We start from the raw sequence: 25,372 nt of genomic DNA, 5'->3' as shown, positions 1-25,372 counted from the left end.
GGATTGCTTCTGGGAATACTTTTAAAATGAAAACTCAGAAGGCCATTTAAATAGCAGCACAGATAAAATTTTGTTTGTATGCAAACCTGAAACAAATTCCCTGAATTTTGTAATCTCACTTTCACTAGTACTTTTATACCTCGAATATGGCAAAGTAACTGAAAGAGATCAGAATACATTACTGAATTTACATAATACCTTGGATTATGTTAATGATTACATTTAATTAATTGGATTATGTTACTGATTACACTATTTGTATTGGAATATACTGCCCAACCCTGCGCCCAACATGGCTCTGCAGCGAGAAAGCGCCTCGTGTTTGGGCTGCTAGACGCCGTCTGGCCACATCAGGACTCGACCCAGCGCCGCCCTCTATGGGCTCGGCGCGGTACTGCAGCAGCAGAGCGCGCCCCCCCACTCCCCCACCCCCCCTCCCCCCCTCCTCTCTCCTCCCTCCTGGAGCCGGAGCTGCATTCCTCTCCTCTCCTCTCCATTCACACGCAGGGAGCCGCCGGAGAGAGAGCACCGCCACTCCGTGACCAGAGTGGAAATGTCCCCAAGTTTTGGAATTTAAAACCATGGCGAGGATATCTAGCCTAAGGATCACTTGAATGTGTAAGTACCGAGAAGATTCTCGCGCAGGGCTTTTCGCGTGAAAGAAGCGGGTTTTGGTGAGCCGGTTGAAATATTTAGGTTAGCTTTTTTTTTTTGCTCCGTGTTGTGAGTTTAGCGTTGGGTTTTTTCCCGTCTCTCCGTCTCGTCTTGTCTTCTCCTCACTCGGCGGCTGGTTTGTTTCTCCACGAGTTTGAGGGGCTTGAGGCTCCAAACACAGCTGTGGAAAAGACCGGAGAGTAGCGCTATCCAGACATTTAGGTGTGTATTGGTTTGTAAAGGCTTGTGCTTCTGCGAGCAGTGTTGAATGTGCGCCCCGGTGTGACCACCAGTCGGATTGATCCACACCAAACTGCAAAACTGCGGATATTTTGGTCGCTGAACAAGGTTTTCTTTTGATTTGGTTGGATTTTTACTCATTTACGCCAAACACCCAGGGCTTTAAATTCCCCCTCGGGTTAAAAGGTTGCCTGTTTTCGCACGAAACCTCGGATTTGGTGCAACGTTAGGTTAGTTTTGGTTGGAGATTGTATAGCTGCAGTAAAGACAGACTTTTCCGATCTTGTAAACCTTCAGCTTGCATTAAATCCCCAGTCTCTCCTATTTTTGCATTGATCACTAATATTGCACGGAGACATGGAGTAGCAGGCTTCTGGTTTGTTGGTGGCACGGGGCGCGTATGGCTGTTGCATTGCCTCCGAGAAGGAATGTCACCACCATACATAATTATAGGTATTCACAGACCTGACACTCACTGTCGCCTGGATAAACAGTCCTGCGAGACTCAGAGAGAGGCTCCGCGCATGGATTTAGATTAAAAAATGTGTTGCGTGCCTGTTTGGTGGTTGTTTTTTCCACAGTATTACTTGAATGCATTATGCTCCAGCTTTCTAAATGGACCTAAGGGAGGAGTTGTGTTGTATTTCTCAGGGGGACGTGGTGCTGCTTTGTATATATAAAAAAAATCGATTCCCCTATTAGCTTTGAAATAATTAGAAATTGTGTTGGTGGTGTGAAAAGAGCGTTAAGCTGCTAACGAATGAGAGGCAATTTGTAAGCTTTGTTATTCGACAGCAATTGAATTCCCCTATTGAGCAGGGATGGAGTGATGAGGGCTGTCTGTGGGTGTGTGGAGTGCGCATTGGTTGTCAGCTATTGAAAATGCTCTTATTGCTCTATCGGATTCTCCTCAGTTCTATTTTTTAATCAAATCCTGGTTAACCAAATTAGACTACCCACCCCGACCCCGCACGCAGTGTGAATTCATTTGGAGCCCATTAAAAGTCTGTATTCATGAATCATGTTAGATGGGCCAGGGCTTAGATGTAATTTTTTTTTTTTTTGGAGTGGGAGGAAGAGGAGGGTGGGGGCAGGCTATATTCAACCCCTTACCAAAAAAAAAAAAACACTGCAATATTCCTGTAATATTTCTATAAGGAATTACAGTCTGTCTGCGGGAGTCAGTGGTGACTTTACATCGACCAAATTGTATTGTACGGTATATTTTATCTTCTGTGGTATCACTATAATTTTCCTATAGGATATTATATATAGTTTTGCTGTGATATTTCTACAGCATCGTTCTTAGACGGACTATAGGATAATTTGGTTATCATAACTATTGGTCTTTTTCATAAGTGACGTGACCCCAATTTTGCCTCAGTTCAGTCAAGCAGCAGCTTCTAACTGACAGTTCAATGCGACCACCACCATTCACATGTAAATGCTGCGGGATTTCAACCGTGACATGAGTGTTTGTTTAAGAGGTGGTGCTCGGTCACAGCTTTAAATCATTCAACCACAGGCTGACTGACATACCGAACACCCAAAAGAAGTGTACCTAACTTGTTCAATCAAAACAGTCATTACTGTATAGGAGTGTGTGACTGACAGCGAGGAGTGGCAGTAATGTGGCCCAGCTCTTTTCTCTTTTCTGCCTGGACTAACAGTGTCAGCCTCCTTTTTCAGATTAGCTGGCACACATCTTCAAGTGTCAAAATCTTGGACAGTTTCCTCAAAAATGCTCTAGCTCGAGAAAAAGCTACACATTAGTATTTTCATGGAAAATATAATGTGAGGACTGTCAAATTCTCTCCTACCTCATTTGTGATAAGTTCCCTGCTCTTCCTTCTAAAGATCAAATTTGGCCAATCTGTCCATTAGACCATAGTGTTATAGTGAGATGTTACAGGTGGTCAAGTAACACACTCTTTTTTGACTTAAATCTTAATGCAAAAGTAGAAATTCTGTGAGAAACACTCTCACCAAAAGATAACCTTGGTGGTTTGCAGAATGTAGGTTATCACCCCATACGACTGGGGGTCTTCAGAAAATCATCTTTTTGCAAAACTATGACCTTGCATGGCATTTCACATGAAAGCTAGCAGCCCAGCCAGAAAATTACAAGCAATTTGCCTCAATCTTCCCTAATTATGATACAGATCTCCCCACAATAGACCAGCGGTGTCGTGCATTTTGAATGTGTGCCCTGTCCGGTTGAGTTCATTGGAGGCTGCTGCCGTGAAGGGTAAACCTATGATGTCCAAAGTTTGGAATTCAAGCTGACGTGTGCACTTTGCACCCTCTGGCCCTGCCTTTGTGTGGCTCGCCCCCCCATTGCATTCCTCTGGACTTTTCAGTAAGCGGCATATTTAAGGTCTAATTAGATTGTAGATGGATGACAAAGCAAAAGAGCTTTGCTCATGTGAGAATTGAATTGCAACGCGGCACTGTAAGACTGCCATCAGCTTGAAATATTTAGGTGTAATAGGGTATTTATCAATGCAGCATATTGGAAAGTGGAATGAAAGGGGAGGATTTGAATTAGACTGCTTCTAGCCCCTATGGGACTTCCTCACTTGGAAATACTTTACTGGGTCATTGAAATAGTTTATCTACGTGAAAGGAGTTTCAGTGCATAACTGTATTCTTTAGGGTATACTGTACTGTGATTCATTGCTTCCATGCAGTAAGCGGATGTATGGACTGTGGACGCAGTGTGTGTGTCTCACAAGACAAGGCAGAACCCAGCTCCTTTCCCAGTGACTGTTAGACATTTTAAACCAGTGTGACAACCTCATCCTTAGGCATTTCCTCCTCTCGCCTTCTCGCTCCTCTCTCTGCCTCCTCTTCTCTCATTTTCTCCTCTCTGCCGTTCTCCCTGCCTCCCTCCTGATGGTGTCACTCAGGCTTTCTCCTTCTGTCTCCTCTCTCTCTCTCTCTCTCTCTCTCTCTCTTCCTGTCAGCCTTCTGCCGTCATCAACCTCCGTTTCTTCCACACCACTACCACCACTCTGCCTTTTTTCTTCTCTCGTTTTCCCGCTCTGTTCCTCCCTTCTCCCTTCCCCTCTCCTACTCACTTCCTCTCTATCTGTCTAGTTACCTAGCAGTTCTGTCCTCCTCCGTCCCTCTCTCTCTCTCCTCCTTCCTCTATACTAGAGGCCATGCACATGTAAGGCCTACCTTCCTCTCTGTTCGCACAGTGCCACCAGCGTTGTTGCCTCAGCGGCTCACGGTGTTCAGATTTCCCTCACTCTGAAATTTCCCCTTCTCTGTTCCTTTCTGTTTTCGAGACTCTTGACGACCAATTCTCTGGTACGTTTCTGATGGGACGTCTAGTGGTCATGGCTTGCCAGTCGCTGTCTATTGCTACTCCTTGGCTCTGTGAATGAGGAAGTATTTACTCCTAGTGAAAGAAGATCCCTTCTCCGACCGATATGAGGTTATTTCAGACAGTGTCGGAGACGCCATGGTTTAATCCCTTCCTCGCGTGATTGAGGGCTTCCTTGGCACGGCGGCACTGTAATGGAGTATCTGCTTTCATATCATAGCCGGTGGAGATGGCATGTTTTTATTACATAAGTTTTCATTTGTGTCAGTCTCGCTAAGGAGGTTAACCGGAGCGCCTTGTCGCTGGCGCTCTGCTCCGACTGCGCTTCATTCAGTCTCCAGCTCCCTGCTCGTCTGTCTCTCGCTCATGTTGCTCACCCGTGTCTCTTCCTTTTTCTCTCATTTCATGGTGTCGATCCTTCCTTCTTCTAAGTTCTCTCTCCTCTCTTCCCTCCCCCCTCTCCCTCTTTATCTGTCACCTTCCTGTCATCCTCCCCTCTGCTTCTCCTCATTGTCACCTCCCCATCTCTTTTTGAATGCCACCCCATCCTCTCCCTCCTCTGTCTGTGTCTCTCTCTCCATTTGAGTGTTCTTGCTCGGTCTCTCCGGGGTTTGTGTGGCGCCCGGAGGCGAGGAGCCACTCAGCGCAGCAGCAATATTAAAACGCACTAAAGAGGGACCAGCAGCAGGACTCTACCCAAAGGCCCTGCCACACACACACATACACATACACACACCTCACTGTGCTAACACCTCTCTAGCCGACAAGCCTTAATATGAAATAAACTCACTCCCCAATACCTAGCGGGCCTGTCTTGACTGACTGCTCAAATGGGAATGACCTCAGTTTGGCCCGAATAAGACGCGGGGAGTGAGAGTCAGTGGGCGGTGTTAAACTGCAAAGTACTGGTGCATTAAGAATCATAGCGAAAGGTGAGTTTGCAGGCGAGCCAGCAGCATAAACCCTCATCAATGCCAATCAGAAGCCTATTTAAAGGTAGACTGAGCTATCTGCATCACAGTTTTGAGAAGGAGGACGTGTTCAGTGTTGGCAATTTTATTTCGTTCCCAGCAAACTGCCCACTCTAGACAGGATGCATATGCATGAACTGAGGGCTAGTGTGGAGAGTTTGAAATGAAAGCTTGATCTTCATTGTTTGATGCCTTGACCTTTCCCAAAAAGCTCCCTTGTTGAATCCCTCACTGCATATAGCCAAATAAATATGAGTACTGTGGTGGCAGAGTAAAATCATTTCAGTCAGAAAATGGCTGTTTTTTTTTTGAGGGAAGCAGCCTAAGTTTCTCTGTCTCCGTCGTGCTCATCCAAGTGAAATGTCTGTTATGTATAATTAATTTTCTCCTCTCTCCCAGTTTATTTTTATCGCCCACTTTTAACCATTCTTCAAAGGACCCCTCCCCCGCTTCCGTCCTCCACAGTGCCTGCTGAAAGTGACAGCTGCTTGGGTACGGGGGCTGCTTTTTGAAGCAGGCACTAAAAAGGCCACTCACATCAAGACGACTTGGAATAGAAAAATCTCTGCCGTTCTGACAGTATCAAAAACCTGCCTGCTAATCTGGCTGCAAATTGAAAATAAGCCCCGTCTCCACTGCACCCTGTGCTGCCTGTTTGGGAACAAAATTTACATGGTTTCCTTTTGTTCAAAGGGTTGTTGATTAGTTTGGTTGAAATGTAAAGCAGAGCGACAAGATTGACTTAAGTAGGGCACGAATAAATTTGCTTGTTCCGTTTGCTGGCAGTTCGTTTTATGGATAAGGACACTGCATTGGCTTTATATCCTTGTAGAGTCAAAATGACAGTCTTTCAATATTGGTTGAATGGGCTCTCTCCCAAACTGAAAAGACTTTGTCATTGGCTATATTTGACCCTCAGCCTCCAGCGCGTCAGCATTGGGATTGAGTTACAGTCACCTGGCCGTTCAGTCCGAAGGTCCAAAGACGCGACACTGACCCCGGTTCGACTTCTGACCTGGCGGCCCTGTGTAAAAATCCCAGTGCCCCCGCCGCCACTGGGCACAGCCTCAGCATATGAGGTTTCCTGCTTGGCATGCTAATGCTCTTGTCAGCATTCTATCCATCTCCCCACTCCTCCCCTCCAGACACCCTCAGACAGGCAGCTCTGGTCCTTGATTCGTGCCGACAACAAAAAATGGCGTCTCTTGTTCTGTTACCTCCCGTGAAGAGGAGCTGGGGTCTGCTATTGATCAGGAAGTCTTGATTCCTTTCTGTAAGACAAGACACCAGCCATACCTGTTACCTCTCCCTATTCTACTCTGTTCTGAGTTTATTGCTAAGGTGTAGAAGTAGGATAGAGTTGCACCTAGAACTCTGTCATGTTAATTTCTGTGAAATGAGTTTTAGAAAAACACTATACAAGCCCCTTTTTATTATTGTTATATGTTGATCTCAGGTCAGTTTTACATCTTCCCCACTAACTAAGGTGATGAGGTAAGAACTGACTGGTGGGGAAACGGAGCCCAGACCTTCTATGTTGTGTTGATGTAAATGTCAAGATGTCGCAGTACAATCTTTTTTTTTTATCATGTCAGAATAGGGCAGAAAAGCAAAGACATCGGGATGGCATTGAATTTCGACAAGCGCCCTGGAGGCCATAATGTTGCCAGTTCAATCACCCGTCCCCATTATACCTGTGCTTGCCAAGGTGCCCCCGAGCAAGGCACACTAATCTCCACTGGTTAAGAGGAATATCTTCTGAATGAAATGCATCACGTCCAGCCTATCATCCGTTGGTTTCATTGGCAGAAAGTGTCTGTTGCTGATGCTGATATCGTCTCAGTTTAGATGAGGGAGCCTACTGGTTGTTTACCGTGCTCACTGGAGTCTGTCTGCCTCTTCAGGCATGTTTGGCTTGTTAATGAGAACCACTGTGTGACAGAGGAGGCAGCGCACTGTGGGTGTGTGTCTGTGTGTCTGTGCATGTATTTGCATTGAGATAAGCAGTGCATCGTCGGTGTGTATTTGTCGATGTGCACACCGTATACACTTCTACAGGAGGATACTATACAGGATACTGTCTAGAAGTGTGTGTGTGTGTGTGTGTGTGTGTGTGCGTGCATTGGGACTCATGTTTAATGTAAGGTAACACTCTCCAGTGTGGAGAAGATGAAACGGGGAAGAGTTTACACAGGCACATAGCCATTTATTGTTGTGATTAATGTTAATGGTGTAGCACATCATAATTGCGCATTTCTTTTTTTCCCCCACAGTCTGTATCTTTCCCTTCCTCACTCCTGACTTCCATTCCTCTCCACCTCGATTTCTGCAGTGCAGTCTTTGCCTCCTCACCCCCCCCCCCCCCACCCCCCCATTGGTTTGTGTTGTATTTACCAAGGGGAATCTTAAATAATTCAGGCGGCCTGCACTCCCTAGCCCTGTAAATAAGACTAATAGAAGACGGGCCTTTGAAGAGAGCCACTTGCCCAGGGAAAGCATGGCCGTGGGCGAGCCTATAAATCAGCTAGCTAGCTGCCTGTCTGGCCTCTTTACTGTGGCCGCGTAGACGGCTAGCTAGCAACACCCCCCCCCCCCCCCCCCAACGTTAACGGAAGGAAGAGAGGCTCATTTGAAAGAGGTCAATGGTATGGTGTTACCCCCTGAGGCAGTGGTGGGCAGTGAGAGAAGAGTGTGTGCGCATGTGTGTGTAGTACGCAGGTAAAATCACTCTCCCTCTTCTCTATTAGATGTGCTGCATGTGTGTGTGTGTATGCACTCACATGTACACATGCCATGGCTCGTAAGCCACACACTCTGATGTCAGCACCTGCATGTGTGTTTACCAGATGGAGATAAGTGTTCATTTATTCATTTTGTTTACCACTCATTTTTTCCCCTGAGTGCCTGGCACTCTTTAGATGTGGGCTGGTGCTTCTGGCTAGTTTGGTGTGTGTGTGTGATTCGTGAGGTCTTACATCGGCAGACACTTCACAGAAAATCAGTCGATAGGGGGAAAAACATTTTGGCTTTTCAAAGTAACTGAACGAGCAGTTAGCCCTCCTAAATCCGCTATGCGATCCCACTTCAGTGGCGAAAAGAAGGGTAGATTTTGAGTAGCTTTAGCCCTAAATCACTTTGGAGCACTTCCCAGCCTCTCACTTCCCCATGCTAAACTCTCAGTAGCCACTTTTCCATAGGAGGGCCAAGTGGGACCTGTCAGGTTTTGGGGCCAGCTCAAAACTTTTCTAAGCTCCGACTGAAAGTGCTATTAGTTTATTTGAAACTGTACCCTGGATGACAAATGATTGCTGTTGGTAACCGACGTCGAAAAGAACCACAGAAATGTTATTTTGTAAGGAAATTGAGACATAAATAATGGTGTAAACCCTGTTAGGCCTCGTAGTGGAAACCAGGCTATTGACTCTACAGCCCTAATCACAGTGTTATGTCTTGGACTGAGAAATAGTTTGGATTCCTGGCACCCATTGCCCCATGCTTACTGTGGAGCCAAACTCAAGTTGTCAGATAACAAATGTATCCTGAACTCCCTTAAAAACGGTGCTGAAGTTGCATAGATTCCCCTACACCTCCCCTCCTCCCTCTCCTTCCTCCTTTTCTTTACGCAGCCTTTGTCAGCTCCCTCTTTTGTGCTCCTCTCAAAGGGTTAAAGAGGGAAAAGTGATGAGTAGCCCACGGAGTCTGGCCTCCATTGTGTGCTGGCATTGTGCCACTGCATAGCATGTCGACCGCAGACACATGTACAAGGGACTTTTCTGTATTCACGGGTCCTACAGTTAGCCAGTAATGCTACCCTCACCTCATGCAAATCAATGCAAAAAAACTCCCAAAGGTTAGCAGGCTAACGATAACACTGAGACGTTTCTCATGCAAACCAATGCTAAAGGTCCTCAGTCATAGATATGATAAGGTTTAAATGCTTTACTGCTGCAATGATATGTAACTCTAGCCCACAACCTCCTTGTACCTGTTGCTGACCAGCTAAGACCCGCTTATTCTGACATTCATGCTCTTTAGGCCAAAGGTTTGGGAAGCTCTAGAAAGCTCTGTGTTGTTTTTCCTCTCCTCCCTCAGTGGAAACATGTGCTCGAGGACCATAAAACCCCCGTCTCCCTCCCTTTCCTCCCTTCCTCCCTTACCTAGCTTGTTAAGAGGAAAACCACTCGACGGCATGTTGTGCAGAACATTGGTGGCTGCTCAGCCTAATTCTTTTAGCAGACCTGGGCTACCTCCACACTGCAGCGGCGGGAGTCCCGGGGGGGCTTTTAAGTCTCCTCTCCCTCCTCAACCCCCTGGGGAGGAGAGGCAGGCGGAGCAGGAGGACGGGGGCTCTGGGAATAAGTACTCCAGACCAGACAATGGTGGAACGCCGGGGGGGGGGGGGGGGGGGGGGTGGAGCTAGGAATGGAGGAGGAGGCATCCAAACTGGGAGGAGGAATGGAATGGGGTGGGGTAGAAGGGAGGTCAAAGGTTAGACTGATCCCTTCTTTAAAGGTGGAGTGGGGCCATGGAGGTTTTATTGCCAGGACCCTCTTGTTGCTTTTTGCCCGGCCTGGGCTGAGCTGCTACTGCGTGGGGGAGAGAGGTGGGGTGGAGTTGGGCGGTGTGAGTGCGAGCCACACATTGCTGTCCCATGCTAGCTCCAGTTGTGCTCAGTGACCTCTGACCCCCAGCCAACCCCCCCCCAGTAGCTGTCACATAGGTCAGGGACGTACCAGCTCCCACATGAAGGGAGTCAGGCAGGGAGGTGAGGGAGAAGGCTGGCCAAGCACGCTGTCTTTAAGTGTTACTCACTGTAACACATACACATAAATCTTTGAGCTTGCCCCAGTGATTCCGCGTGCTCCGCTTTTCCAGCTGGTGGATTTTCTGGGGCGGGTAAGCAGGCCGAGCACGTGATGAACCAGCCACCAAACATGAAGGAATGCAGCAGTGATACTATTCAACTGTTGTCGGGCCGCTGCATTCCTAATGAAATGGGGTGTGTAACTTGTGACTGGTGTGATGTGCTGATGCATGGCAGCTGGGAGGAGTTCCTTCCTTTCTCTCCAAGTCTTTCTCTCTGGGCCTCCCTCCCTCCCTCCCTCCTTCACTCCCTCACCAAGCACTATCCATGATTTCCTTGGTTTCCATTGCTTGTGGAGGAATGTGGCTGTTCTGGTCGATCGGCTCGGCCCTCCATTGTTACCTGAGTGTGACCTCATTTGGCTCTTGAGATCAGCGTGACATGGCCCCCGGTGTGCCAGTGGACTCTCCCTCCCTCCCCTCTGACAAGTGACAAATGGCATTGTCCAACCGACTCTTCTGGCAACTCTGAATGGTGAGTGTAGGCTGGAAAAAAGGAGCATAGAACCACTGAGAGGATATAACTTTATAAATGTTAGAAAAGGTTACATTCGGGGCGCCCTGGTGGCTCACGGAGTAGGGCGCGTACCATAAGGCTCAGTCCTTCCCGCAGCGACCCGGGTTCGAATCTGGCCCGTGGTCCTTTGCTGCATGTCCTCCCCCTGCTTTCTCTCCCATACCTTCCTGTCTCTCTCTCACTATATCTCTCAAATAAAGCATAAAATGTCAAAAATAAATCTTTAAAAAAAAAAGAAAAGGTTACATTCTCCAAACTAATATGTCTTCAGGCCTACGCATATCATAAAATCACACCATGTGTGCAGAGATCGAAATCCTGCAGTCAGACACATGATTTATTTTTTTTGCCCAAACCAGTGAAGTAGACAAATATCTGAGCCATCACCACATCTGCTGTTCCAAAAACATGGCGCGAGCTGTTTTTAGCTCATTCAAGAGGCACACCTCATCCTGCCCTCGGCAATCAGTGCTGCAGTCAAACCTGGCCACAGCACAGACACATTTTCAAAAGTAGCCCGTCTCCCAGTCTGCTTGTAACTGTAGGAACATAAAAGCCTTGAGCGTTTAGATTTGTGAAAGGGCGGGAAAGGAGAAATCTGAACAAAACGATGCCAGAGCATGCACCTCGGCCAGGCATGGCAGAGGGAAAGGAAGAAGAGAACAGAGGAGTGAGGGAGGGAACTTGGCAGCACCAGCCAGCCCAGAACAGCAAGAAGGCAGCTCGTACCGGAGAATAATGAATAATGTTGTTGCGGAGAGGAGCTCTTGTGCACAGGCAGGGTGGAGAAAAAGCGAGAGGGGGAAAGAAGGATGACAAAAACCCAGAGAAGCTGAGTCAAACTTTAATTAAGGGCTGAACGCAGCATTGGAACAGCTGCTGGCGCTTGCGCCGCCCCGCCACACCGGCTTTACGGCTTTTTTATTTGGAAGCCAAACAGATGTTACGGGGGTGGCGATTTTATCGGACGGGAAGTTCGGTTTCAGGGAAGAGGAGGAAATTAAACTGTCCCTCACTCCAGACTGGTGATTTCAAGGAATTAGTGTTGAGGTCCGTGGGTCACAGCAATGGTGATTGTAACATTGTCATTCCAGTAGCCACTACACAGTGCTGTGGTGGTTAGAAACGCTGTCCGAACATCTTCATATCTGTTGAAGTGCTCTTGAGCAAGATGCTGAACCCCTGTCTAATGCAGGGGCAACATAAAATTGTGAAATGTGTACATGTGAGTCTCTCTAAGTGATATGTGAATAAACCAGTTTCTGAGTTGTGCTTAATTTGGCAAGGAGCCGGCAGCGTGGCCTGGAGGTTAGAGAGACTGTACTGTAACCAGAAGGTCCCAGGTTCAATCTCCGCCACAACAGCCACTGTTGTGTCCATCAACTGCCTTGTGTCTCGTCAACGTGTCTTTGAGCAAGACACTGAACTGCTTCCTGCTCATTCACTTCAAGTCGCTCTGGATAGGAACATCGACTCACTGTCTAAACCCTAAACTATAAATTGTCTATCTATCACCATAACCTGCTCTAAATATGGCACCCGTCATCTCCACTTTTGATATTGTGCCACACTTGTCCTTCGTTGAAGTCGCTGGCCAAGCTATACCCACTGGAGCTCACGCTTTGCATTATGATTTCAGGTGACATTCACACCAGCATGCACATAGTGGAATTTCAATCTCTCTCCTCTCCTCTATTCCAAATGTCTGTTGTCATCAGTGGAGAGAAATCCCATTTGGTTGGACTTTCTCAACGCCCTTATCAGTCTGCCTGTCTCTCTCTCTTTCTCACTCTGTCTCTCTCTTATGGAGGACGTGATGAAAATGGCTGTTTAATCATGCAGAGAGGTCAACCAATCACTGGGCCGGGGCCGAGTGATTTAAGGGCCTATTCAGAGCACAGCTGGAGGGAGAGAGGGAGAGAGCAGGAGAGGGGAGTGGAGGGCGAGAGCGAGCGAGATGGAGAGAGACGGGTTGGGGGTTTGATTGCTATATGGCGCTGGTCACCTCATCCACTTACCACTGGTCTCCTTTCACTAATACCTAATAGATTGATGTATATGCAAGGAGATGGACAGACAGACAGACAGATGCACACACTAGCAAGCAGACCAATTGGTGATAAGATACACACACACATGCAATCACACACCTCCACAGCAGTATAGAACCATGTCTCTCCATTGAATTTCGGCAAGCTGCTTCCGCTCTGTTACTGCTGAGCCCCCCCTCCCACACACACACACACGCAAACACACACACATGCACGCACACGCACACAGACGGGTGTCTGCAGACGAGGCAGTTCTCACCTGAATGTCAATGGGAGAGAGTGACAGATGGATGGGAGGAGCAGGGGAAGTAGAGAGGGAAACGGAGAGTGTTTCTCTCTCAGTTTTCTGTCTTACTCTCTCTCTGTCTCTCTAGCCCCTTTCACACATAAAACCTGTAAGATTGCCATGTTAACGGCAGTGCTAGTGGTTTCCCCTGTTCACACTATTGGCAACTATCTGTAAAATGTCTGTGTAGAATGCGTTCACACATGACATACGGATGGATAGGTGAGGTGAGGCCTGATGCTGCGTTTAGGGTGTGTGATGGAAGACGTCACTTTGTTAAAAAAAAAAGACAGATAAGGAGCGCCTGTGTTTCTCCTACTAGTATTATTAACATGCATATTGATCTCGTCCTCTGCTTGGATGGCTAGTAGCTCCCTTTTACCTTGCCAGTTCTTTATTTCTCTCTTTCAGCAAGCTGATTCTGACCTGGTATGGTAGCCTGTTCATGGGTTGACTACATGCTGATAAAGTTTGGTGGAAAGAGCTAATGTGGACGTATGGATCGATGCAAGGTGGTGATTTGGTGGAGCACTTAGTTATTTTCAGTAGCCTCTCTCCAATATTACTTTTTACCTTTAGAGATGAGATGAGAGTGTTGCTCATTTACTTTCCCCACCCACATCTTCCCAACTTGTCGAGGGACTTGAACCAGCAACCTTGTGTCTTTCACTGTTATCTCTTCCACTAAATCTAATAAGGGCAAATGGTTTTTGGGAACACATATGCATACATGTTTCACAACACCAGTATTCAATAGTAGAGGTTTTGTTACTCTGTGCTTACCATGGCCCTGCTTATGTTTCTGATACGGGCAATGAGTTAGTGTGTGTGGAGAGCCACTCTACCAGATAGCTGGCCCCTTGCTCTCCATCTCTCTCTCTCCCCCTCCCTCCCTCCTCATCTCTCTGACCTTGCGTTGGCGTGTGCTGATGAGCGCTGAGTGGATACACTCATGAGTGGCATGCGCGCGTGTGTGCGAGAGAAACCGCGGGAGCTCCATTTGTTTTGTAAATGCAGGCCGCTAATTGACTGCCGGGCACACCGCCTCTCCTTCAGCGGCTGAACCTTGCCCTCCGCCGGGTCCCGGGGATCCTGCCAGGGGAATGTTTGCCCCCCCCCCCCCCCCCTCTCTCTCTTCCTCTCTCGGAGCAGACCTGGCACTGGGCCAAAGTGAGGATGGGCACAGCGTAGGCCTCTCTCTGTTCTGCCTCTGTGTCAAGCTCGCCTAATGGAAAGCTACATGGCCTTTACTTTTGATAACATGCTCTGCTTTTGAACCTCCTTTTGATATATTTTCTCATAAAACAGAATGAGTCCTCTCGTCTTTTCTGATTGTATAAATGTAGGATAAATTTGATCTCCATTGCAGCAAGCAAACTAAAATAGCTTTATGAATAGGCACATTCATTGCCATTGTACGCAGTAATAATGCCATAGCTAGACGAAGCCTCATGCCAAAATGCAAAATTAACCGTCACTAATGCTAATGCTAACTTGGATATTGGGCCAAACAGCACAGCTAGTGCCCCAATCCACTAGCCACACAGCAGTAGCCATATCAGCTTTAGCCTCAGTAGTGAGCTTTAGCCCACATGAGACTGGGTTAGTCCAGCTGTTGGCCGGCTATGGGCCCAGATCTCACACATACTGTACATACACACACACACACACACACACACACACACACACACACACACACACACACACACACACACACACACACACACACACACACACACACACTCACACTGGTTTTCATGTAAGGCTACCAGCAGGAGAGCCCGTGCCCTTTTCACCTCTCTACTGTGTTTCTGTCCATGTCTCTCTTGTTCTCTATTTATCTTCTTTCTCTCTGTCACCATCCGTCATTCTATCTCTATCTGGTAGTCTATCGGCAGATGTGCTAATCCAGCTGTGTGGATACGGAGGCTGTAGGCCTGCTTTAGCGGCTTTCCAGTTGTGACTGGTGTATGTGAGGAAATACGTGATTCGATGTAGACACCTGGCCTTCGTGTTCGTACGGCCGGGAAGCGGCACGGTGGTGGATAGACAGTGCTAAGTAGCTGTGTTTTGTGTATCAGGGAAAATACAGCGAGGGAATGAAGGAAATGCAATCAGAATTTCAATACACGCTCGGGGAAATGCTTCATTCTGACACACACGTACAGACACACAAACGCACGCGCGCACACACACACACACACACACAAACACAGGATCAGACCTCCTGTGCTGAAGTTTTCCCAGGCCAGTCCATTGTTAGGCAGAGGTAAACATCAGGGAGCACGGAGAGAGGAACAGCCAAACAATAAACTGACACACTCTCCTGTAACTCTCTGTTTAGACTGCAAACACAAAGGAGCAAGTGTTTGTGTGTGTTTGTGTGTGTGTATGCAACTCCCCAGAAAACAGCAGTCCTGAGAAAGGGAGAGAAAGGAGAGTTGCAGAGCAGGACCTGGTGCATAAAACATGGCCTGCCGATTTCACGTCATTAACCTTCCCACAGTACGAAGCACCAAATGTCAACAATGTCAATGTCCATTTTTGGCAGTTCAACAATGCTGCGAATGCAGTGGATGGGTTGGGAGGAATGAAATCAGTCCAATAGGTAGCCATGATTATGCACCCAGTGTATTAGTTAGATGTCTTTTTAGGATTGTTTTATGTGACATTCACACTGTAGTACACTGTATTTGTACATGTATGTATGAGAACAGTACTTGACATCCGAAAATGGCGTACACTTAAATTTGAAGGACCATTATTTTAGAAATTCCCTGGCAGGGAATGATACATTCACAGCAAAGAGACAAAAGCAGGGATTTAACATCAAGCTCACCACTTATGCTCCCGAGACAACAACAATGGGATTAGCTGGCATGCTAAATAACTAAGGCCTAGGCCAAGCCTCTTACTCTGCCACAAGCCTCTTTTAATATATGTTAATATGGTCACCAGTTGTTGCCATATAATATATATCGCTTTATTAATGTACACTAGATGCTTTGTAGTTCATACCAGAAATGCCTGCGTATTTCTAACCACATTTCTTAAGACACCCATCATTGCTAGAGATGTGTGATGTCCTATTGTGTTGGTAAATCATGAAAATCAAATCACAAGCTCACTTATTGTTTCAAATTCTGCTCTGTAAAAGACAGGGCAAACAGAGAAAATACCATTTCCTTTTGACATAGTTGTATTGGCAAACCAAACCAGCTTTATTTCTGTATTGCGAAGTGACAGTTGCAAAGTCCTAAAGTGGCGTTGAGGATATTTCCGGCCGTGACGAGTGTCTCCTTTTTTGTTTGTGTTTACATTTCACAGCGTGAGACACAGACCACATGACACGGTTAATTCCCAGGGTTGCGCAACACGTCTGATTCACTACAATTGCCGGAGAACAGGAATATCTGGTACACCACAACTGACGACAAAAACAGAGGCAGAGAGAGAGAGCAAAAGATTGATTCATAGTATCAGTGTCGGGAAAGTGTTTATCATTTGCTCACCATTAAAAGCAAATGTATTTCCTGTTGTGATCCCCACTATAATCCCCACCTCTGCTCCGCAAACGCATTCACAGCCAATAAAGCTTATTGAATTATACTGACTGTGTATGGAAGCAGGGAGGAAAGAGGGAGAGACAGAAAATGACAGAGTGGGAGGAAAGTGGAGCAAGGGAATGAAAAGCAGGAGAGGGGAAGGAAAACCGAGATACGCACAAAAAGGTAGAAGAAACGCAACATCCAGCGAGGGAGGAAAAGAGTGAGGGAGCGAGGCAAAAAGAGAGCGAGCGAGAGAGAAAGAAACAGAGACAGGGGAAGTGAGCAAGGGAGCAAATTGCGCTTCCTCCCTGCTAGCTATACCAGCAGTATTGCAGCCAGCCAGACAGGCGGTGTTGAATCTGAGTCAGCAAGACTTGAACTGGGGCCCTAGCCTATAGCCCCGGGGCTGCTAGTAACACACACACACACACACACACACACACACACACGCACACACAGACACAGTGTCAGACCTGTCGCCCTGTTCTCCCCAGCCCTCCAGCTCCAATCCTAACTATAGCTGCTCAGTCAACCACTCTTAATTAGTAGCTGCTGCTACCGCCTGCTCTGCCCCGGCGCCACTGTGGTAAGCCCCAGCCCCATGTCTGTGTGTGTGTGTGTGTCATTGGTGAAGTTTCAGTTTGTGTTTACTGTGTGTGTCAATTGCAGTGTTGGCATTGTATGCTCTGTGTGTGTGTGTGTGTGTGTGTGTGTGTGTGTGTGTGTGCGCGCGCATGTGTGTGTGTAGTGTCTGTGCAGTCGTGCAGGTGGAACAGGAAAAGCCAATCGGTAAAAGAACACGCGGGTGTGTTTGCACAGCTCGCACTGTGGTCGCGTGCAGTATATAGAGAATCTCTTTTAAACTCTCCATCTCTCTACCCGTTGCTGCTCGAGAGAACTGACAAACTGCCACCACAGAGGAAAAGCAGGGCTTTCCTAGTGCCACCTCTAGAAGATCAAATTGAGTTACTGCATGAGAGTAGACGTGCTCTGAGAGGCTAAAGAGCGTGAAGTTTCTTTCAAAGTCTCAAAGATTGTCAAGGAAATCTATATTTCCCCCATTTCCGATGGTCTGGGAGCACTTTAGTAATAGTTAAGACTGTTGACTACACTGTTTCAGGAGATGGGTTCAGGATCCAGTTTCACTGTTGTTCTTGAGGTTTATTCCTGTCAAGAGAGCAAAGCCCTCTTTGTGTTTGCGTGTGTGCATGTGTGTGCGTGTGTGCATGTGTGTGCGTGTGTGTGTATACACGTTTATGTGTGTTTACTGCCTAAGTACTTGGCCGAGCTTCAACAACCACAGAAGGCAACAACATACTAGCGTGCACAGACACACACACACATGCGCAGCTCTTTCTACCTCGCTGTTCTATTCGTCCTCCCCTTCCCTCCTTCCCATCCCTCTCTGTCATGTTCCATGGTAAGAGGCGGCGGTGAGGGTCTCGTCCAGGCAGTGGATCGGTCTGACACATTTCTCCCTGAGGACCCCCCCAGTACAAACACATAGCTGGAATAACTCTGCCAGCCATCTACCACAGCCACTGGCCTGCTAATCAAAACCACATTACAACAGGCGAGGGAGAGAGAGAGAGGGACTAGCCTAGCTCAGCACAGGAAACACACACACACACAGCTGGAGAACAGACAGTGAATAAAATTTAACTACCCCCACATGTATGCTTTCACAATACACACACACACATATGCTGCTTTCCCGTAGGAAGACAGGCCGCAGCCCGGCAACACAGTAACCCTTATTAGCGGTATTGCGGCCTGTTGGTCCGAGGCTGGACCTCGGCCACATGGAGTCACGCTTGCAGGACGAAGCACCTCAAGCATTACCCATCCATTCACACACCACAACAGTGCATACATTGATGGATGACTCAGAAATCCATTCTGAAGGGAGAGATTTGTTTGTGCGTTCAGCTGGGAGCTTGTGAAATAAATGGTCAGAGCCAGACGCTGCGCTTGAGGCTTTCTAGGATTTCTACGATTTGACATGATAACAGCTTAAAGAGGTTTTGGTGGTGGTCAAAGCGGTTGTGGTCACCCTACACAATCTGTCGATCTCTTTTACTCTGAGTCTCTCTCTCTCTTTCTCTCTTTCTCAATCTATCCCTCCTCCTTCCTGAGTGAATCAGCTTACAGTGTAGCTCCCTGTTGCAGTGTGCTAGTTAAGCCCCATATGTAGCTGTTCAATATCCCCTCTTTAGTGACAGCTGCAGTGTCTGCCGCGTGCGACTACTCCCCAAAAATAATTTCAAAATAAAGACTCCCAGACTGAGCCTGCAACCCTCTGCCTCTGCTATCTGAACTACAGACCAACGCCATTTTTCATGGTCATACAGCTCTGTAACTCCCCATGTCTCCCCTCCCCTCTTTCCCGTCTTTTCAACAATTAACGACCACCTATTCTAAAAAAAAGAATTTTGGCTCATATTTATGCTGTAAGTGTTTGGTTTTACAGGGTAGGAAGGAGGAATAATGTTATTTTTTTCCCCCAAGAGCAAGTTGTATCTGTTTCATTTGCATTTAAGATGCTAATGTAGCCTTTTGGGTTAGCAGAAATGGCTAGAGTGCGCCGTCACTTTGTTTTGTCCCCATTATTCATTAGGCTTTAATAATTGCTGCCTCGTGCTTCATACAAACACTGCCAGGAGAAAATGGAATCACTTTGCTCTCTCCTTGGAAAGGTCAGAGCGCATAGCGAGACATCTCCCGACCCACAAATCCACCATTCATGCGTCACTTTGCCTGGAAAATGTGCTTTCTCCTGGACGATTGAGCTGAAAAGCTCTGGTGTGTGTGTGTTTGTGTGTATGTATGTGCGTCTTGCCACCCAGTTTGAGGCAGCCGTTGAAATTCAAATGAGGCCTGCAGGTCGAGACTTGAGTGTTCCTCAAAAGAGAGAGAAGGAAGAGAGGGAAACAGATCTTCTGAGGACGTCCCTCTCCTTGGGCATTGTGGGTAGAGGTCGCGAGAGCGGCTCTGGTGACAGGTTCTTGTCGTTGTGCGAGTCTAACCTTTCCCCCTTGTGAAATCACATGAGGTTTAACAAGCGAGAACAGATCATACAAGCCATCCCTCAGCACATCAAGGGAAGGGTCAGCCGACCTACAGAGGAAAGTGGATTGCAGTGCGGCGATGGAGACCGGCTTAGTGCCGAATCCCATTATCAAACAGCGTTTGTCAAATAATAGGTCAAGGCCCACTTGTACCAATGGCATATTAGGTTGTGGTTTAATTCCTGGGCTTTGTAGAACTGATTTTCCTCTCTGTAAACTGATTTGCTAGAGAACAAAAGGTTGCTTGTATTAAGTCCTTTCAGACACAGGATTGAAGGCAAAGCTTGATCCCATTTGCTGTGCAGAAGAAAATAGTTTAAAAACTGGGCTGGCACAACCTAATAACCACGTAGGCCTGCAAAAATATGGATCAAATCATAATCCTGATTATTTTTCTTGATATTGTGACCACAGTTGTTAATTACGATGATTAGTATTGATTATTTTCTCCACTGTTGACATCTCATATTAAGATGTTTCTTTTTTTTAGACCATAGTGGGTGCTACTATGCCTGTATTCTACGATTATAAATTGTGGAAACTGAAAGCCCCTGTGTCTGTGCTCTGTCCTGTTCTGCACCTGTGCATTCCACTACAGCATCAATATATATCTCAACACATTTCACATCATTACTGACACCATCTACTTCACTTTGAAGCCGAGAGGCCTAGCTTGCATAAATGCCCAAACAGTGTACGGTAATGGCGCTCAAATAATGCCTCAGTCATATTTTCAATCTGCTTGGAAAGTGGCGGTTAGTGGCTGAAATAAGCGAGGGATTGGGGAGTTATGAGTGGCAGTGGGCCCCTGGGGGACCGTGGAACATGGCAGGTCATTTGCCTGGCCAGTATTGGCGTGATATATTTACACACTTGAGCGTGGTGGCCTGCTGAGAATGCGGAGGAGTGGGGGTGTGGAGGGAGTGTTTAGCTCATTCAGCAGGCTGGAATGCAATAGAAATAGAGGGGTGACTTAATCAGACCGGAGGAAATAACATTTGACCACATTTAAATCCCTGAAAGCCATGGGAAGTGAAATATTTCTTATCTCACAGTGAGTGTATCCTCTTATGAGGCTGTGTCAATCATGCACAGTATATTCTGACCTGAGATTAGAAATACTGGATTTATTTGTCTCCTTTGTGGGACAGACTGTGTATGAGGTGATGCAGATCCCACCAGCAGTGTCAGCTTTTGTACAAAATTATATCTGGGCAATGTGTGGCTGTATAGAGGTTATGTTTTTCTTCTTTGTGGATGGAATTGACAGAAATTTGGCAACCATATAACAAGATGTGCATGTATCTAGGCCTGCAGCATCCAGTCCAACATGCAGCAGTTCTATTTCTGCCTCGGACTGCATATCCAGCTCAGTGCTCTGTAATGTTATGTTAAGTAAGACGCTGATATTTAGTCTCTTCTTTCCTCTCCTCCCCTCTTTGTCTCTGGCATTCCTCTCACTCACCACTCCTCCTCTCACCCCCCCTTATCGCTCTTCCTCTGTGGTCACATTTCTCTCCTTCCAACATGTCTCCCTCTGTATTTTTCTTTCTCTCCACGTCTGTTTTCGTCTTCCCCCGCATCCCCCCCTCCCCCCTCCCTCCACAAAGCTTTACCTTGTCCTGGGTTCTGTTGGCGTAAAGATACTGACACTGACAAGCTCTTGGACACAGCACTTTGTCTTTCACCCTCCCTATGTCTTGCTTGCTAAATTTAGGCCTGGGAACATCTAATGTAAACTTAGACAGACACAAAGACTGCCGGACACCCACACAAAACACACACGCGCTGTTTACACTAGCTCCAGCTTTATTAATTGTGCTGTCTGCCAAGTTGAAAGGCAGTCTCAGTAATATGACCTAATGAACACGTGCTCTAGATTGCTGTGTGTTTTGTCTTCTATTGAGCCTCCCTCCTCCCTCCCCTTACCTGCCCTCTGCCTGACACACATTGGCCGATGTTACTTGTACTACTGGACCGACTGGTCGGCCCGGCCTGGCCCTTCCTCTTGGGACGGGGCCACGAACAGCCGGGCGCCTCTCAAGCAACTCAGACGCTCTGGGTGTCGCAAATTTGTCATGCTGGAATGCTACTTAGGTTCTTGTGCTAAAAACACTTGGTATTAAAGGGGTCTGTCTTAGAAGTACAAGAAGGGGATTGTGGGAGTTGTGTGAAAATTCACAGCTAAGATTCACAGTTAAGGTTAGGTTTTCACAATAACAAAACTTGTGTTTAGTTTGTAAATGCTGCTCGATAAAGATTAGCAGAAAATTATTTTCTCAAGAGCTGTAAGCTGTGATATTTGATAGCACACAGGCGTAGAGGAATGAAGTCTCTGACGCCTGACTGGCTGACCTGAATTTGCCTCTTGATGATGGAAAAAGATTAATCCAAGACTCCTCAAAATCAGTTGAGAGGCATTTGTTTGTTTTGGTGTATCACAATAATAAGTTACAAGCGCAGCCTTTTTCAATCATTAATCCCAGTGAAAACAAAATGGGAGCTACTCTTACTTGAAGCACATCGACTGATAAATGCTTAACTATGTCCATGTATTGAGACACTTGATTGAAGCTCTAAAAAATGTTGGATCCTTGTGAAAGTTGTGTGAGTGTTGTAACATAAAGGGTATTGTTTTAAAGTACTTAGTCTGAGTTAAAGTGGTGTTGGATGTAGTTATGTGACAGGCACTCAGTTGCCCACTAGCTCAGAAAAAAGTTTCCCTTTTAGCTAAACATGCGCCGACTGCTCTCCTCTTATCTCTCTCCATTCCCCCTCGTTCCGCCTCGCCGGCTATCTGAAAAGGTATCGTCAACTCCTCTCACTTCACCCCTCCGTCTCTCTGTCTCTCTCTTTTTCCATCACCTCGCCTTTTCACTGCCACCTTCTTCTCTCCAGCTCACGCCCTCTCATCTCCAACCTGATTATTACACCCTCCCTCCCTTTCGCTCTGTCTCTCACCAGTCTTTTTTTTCCACATTCTCCCCATTCCAGCCCGCTATCTCATCCTATTTTTTGATCTTTCCTTCTCTCTCAACCTCAGCTCCACCTCCCCCCTCCTTCCTAATGCTCCTTCATACTTACACTCCCTCTCTTTCTTTGGGTTTTGAATGGGTTTTGAATCATGCCAAGCACCACCAAATAGATGCATATTTGACCACAGCCCTCCATTTGATGATGAAATTTAGTTTTATGTATCCCCATACCTGAGAAGATTAATTTCATTTACATGTAATTTGTCCCTTTTGTAGGGAGAGAGATAACAGTGGAGAAAATGAAACCTGTGATCAGAACAGTCATTGTTATGCATTGTCTTATTGGGCTAATTTCTAGTGAATGAATATTAGTCAAATAAAACCATTCCCACCTTGGGATCCACTGCTCATACATGACCCTCGTCCCCCCTCCCACCCCCGGTCCCTGTCTCTGTCTCTATAGTGAAGCAGTGAGGCATGCTGGGCTGTGTGTTGCGCTTCACTGGGAATATGTGCTGACGAGCTAGGGAAAGGCAGGAAACTGTCTGAGCTCACAGGCCCCTATTCTCTTCCTACTTAACACCATGCACATGCACACACACACACACACACACACACACTGTCTGTATGTTTGAATATTCACTGGCTTAAAACTTGGCTCCCGAGCTAAAAACGGTTGAGATAGACGAGCTTCTTTTGTTTCAGCTCCAGCGCGGCGCGACTGAAGATAATTGGCGTTGGCCTCAAATGGCTCAGATGTAACGGTGCTATTTAGGCAAAATGAGCAGTCCTATCCCACTGAGTTTTTGGACAGGACAGTGTCTGTGTTTTGTGTGCGCACATGTGTGTGTCTTCCTGTATGCGGCTATGAGTTTGACCGTGTGGGTGAGTGTTGGGCGGCGAATAAGCTCACTATGTTGGAATTTCTCTTTGGCCAGTTGTTCTTGCTGTACGCTCAGGACAAAAGCTTCTGCTCTCTCTTGTCTCAGGGCTCAAATACAGTAAACTGAATTCCAAGTAAAGTTGTTTTTCAAAATTAGGACAGGGCATATAAGCCACAGCCTGCCACAAATGATGGGAAACTACTGTCTATGCCTTTTAGTATCTAAAGCAACTTACATGGATTATCACACTGATTTTTGATGGACCCCCTGTTGAGGAGTTGAACCCACAATCCCCAAGCCCAGGCATCTACATTAACCCCGATCTTAATGTCCTGTGACCTATTCGCAGACATAAATCCAAATACTCTGTGACACTAGCCACACGGCTATCTTAAAGCAGTTAGAGCACAGGACGAGGCCATGCGGTCATAGCTGCTGATATGGTTACTAATACTCCTCAACAGCGCACATCCACACACAGCATGGGCCCTAATGGACAAAGATGGATAAGGACGCTGCCCAACTCAATAGTGATCCAAGCCAGACGCCAGCATGTGCTTGTGTTTCTGTGTGTGTGTGTCAGTGTACATTTGCATGAGTTTTTTGCATGTGTGCGTGTGCTCATTACATTACATTGTCATTACAATGAAACAGGACGGTTGTTTGCTGTAACTTGTGCTGAATAACATAATGATTCAGAGAAAAGGACAAAGGAAGGCAGACGGTCAGTTGGTTGTCTGTGTTTAACAAATGGGTGAATAGAAGATCATATCAAGTGTGATGGGGCACCAGAAGAATTCACTGTGGTAAGAGTAGAAGATATGAGCGAGTTTAAGGCTGGGGCTGGTTTCAATTCTTTGAAGTGCTCAGGTCATGCGTCGGTCTCTTTATACTGTAATCTCAAAAGGGAAATACGAATGGGATTCTGGTTTATATTGTCTTTATCTAGAGACGGATATCGCACCACGTTCTCTCTCCCCTCACAAATCCCAATGATGCCACAGATATGTAAAACAGGCCAGGAGCAGACTGTCCTATTGACCTCCTTTTTCCTTTTTCAGATTCCACTTATTCCCAACTCCTCAACGCCGTGACCCTTTATGCTTGAAATTCGTGTCAGACGAATGGCGATTTGGAGTCGATACCGGCCGTTTGAAATATCTCCCCATTAGCCGGTCCTCTTGGCGTGGGCTCGCAGCCGATACATCATAACAGGCATTGTGTTCAAACGCTGATACAGTCCCAAGGCAAGCTGGCCGTTCATCTGGCCTCCCCGTCGTCGGCGCTAACGATTTTGGCTGCAAATGCGGTGCCGCCATCCACGTACGTGTGCCCACTTTGGAAATATGAAGTCCGAAAAAGGGGGAGGAAACATTTACGGCAGCATAAAAAAAAAAAGGAGCCAGTGATTCTTTTTAATGCCTTTCCCCTTGAAGCGACTCCCGCTCCACCCACTACCACCGTCACCAGCATCGTCCTCATCCTCACAGAGGGGATTTATAATGGCCTGCGGTGGCTTTTACGAGAATCAGCACTCTCTGGCGCGTTTTTACAGAGCGGTGTGGCGGGCCACGTCGCGAGCCCACTCCAACACCCTGGGTGTCGGGGGGTCAATGAAGCTCATAAACGGAGGCAGAGAGGAAGAGCGAGATAGGGCAACGAGGAAGTAGAGGGAGGGAGAGTGCGGTTTAGGACAGCGGTATTTGGTAATAGGCTGTTTTCGGCAAAGCAGGCTGCATTCCATCATGGTGAGCAGCAGGGAGAATGTAAGCAGCGCTATGGAGGAATGCACTGGCTTTGTTGTAGCAGAGAGAGAGAGCCATCCCAGGACACAGCCTTAATCCAGGGATGGGCGTTGTAAATAAACATGCCTTAAAACTCATACTGTATGTGACCCACATTTTTATCATTTCAATTCACAGTATACAGTTAGTTACGTGACGTTACATAAACATAGACGTCAGTGAATAATTTTGTTTGTCAG

General features: G+C 46.9%; 1 protein-coding gene across 1 annotated transcript in view; it reads left to right on the top strand.

The window, feature by feature from the left end:
• Positions 1 to 509: 509 nt before the first annotated feature.
• LOC139651996 (plexin-A1-like) overlaps positions 510 to 25,372 on the top strand; it is a gene marked incomplete at its 3' end in the record, with an annotated part of 52,896 nt that continues 28,033 nt past the window's right edge. The window contains exon 1 of the mRNA XM_071528910.1: positions 510 to 618. The remainder of the gene's footprint in view (positions 619 to 25,372) is intronic.

This window comes from Centroberyx affinis, unplaced genomic scaffold (assembly GCF_046629955.1).
Source record: "Centroberyx affinis isolate AG114_WGS23_722 - 3 ecotype Tasmania unplaced genomic scaffold, CSIRO-AGI_Caff_v1 ptg001738l_1, whole genome shotgun sequence".
Lineage (NCBI taxonomy): Eukaryota > Metazoa > Chordata > Actinopteri > Beryciformes > Berycidae > Centroberyx > Centroberyx affinis.
Note: the sequence above shows the minus strand (reverse complement) of the source record. Positions and strands in the feature narration are given on the sequence as shown.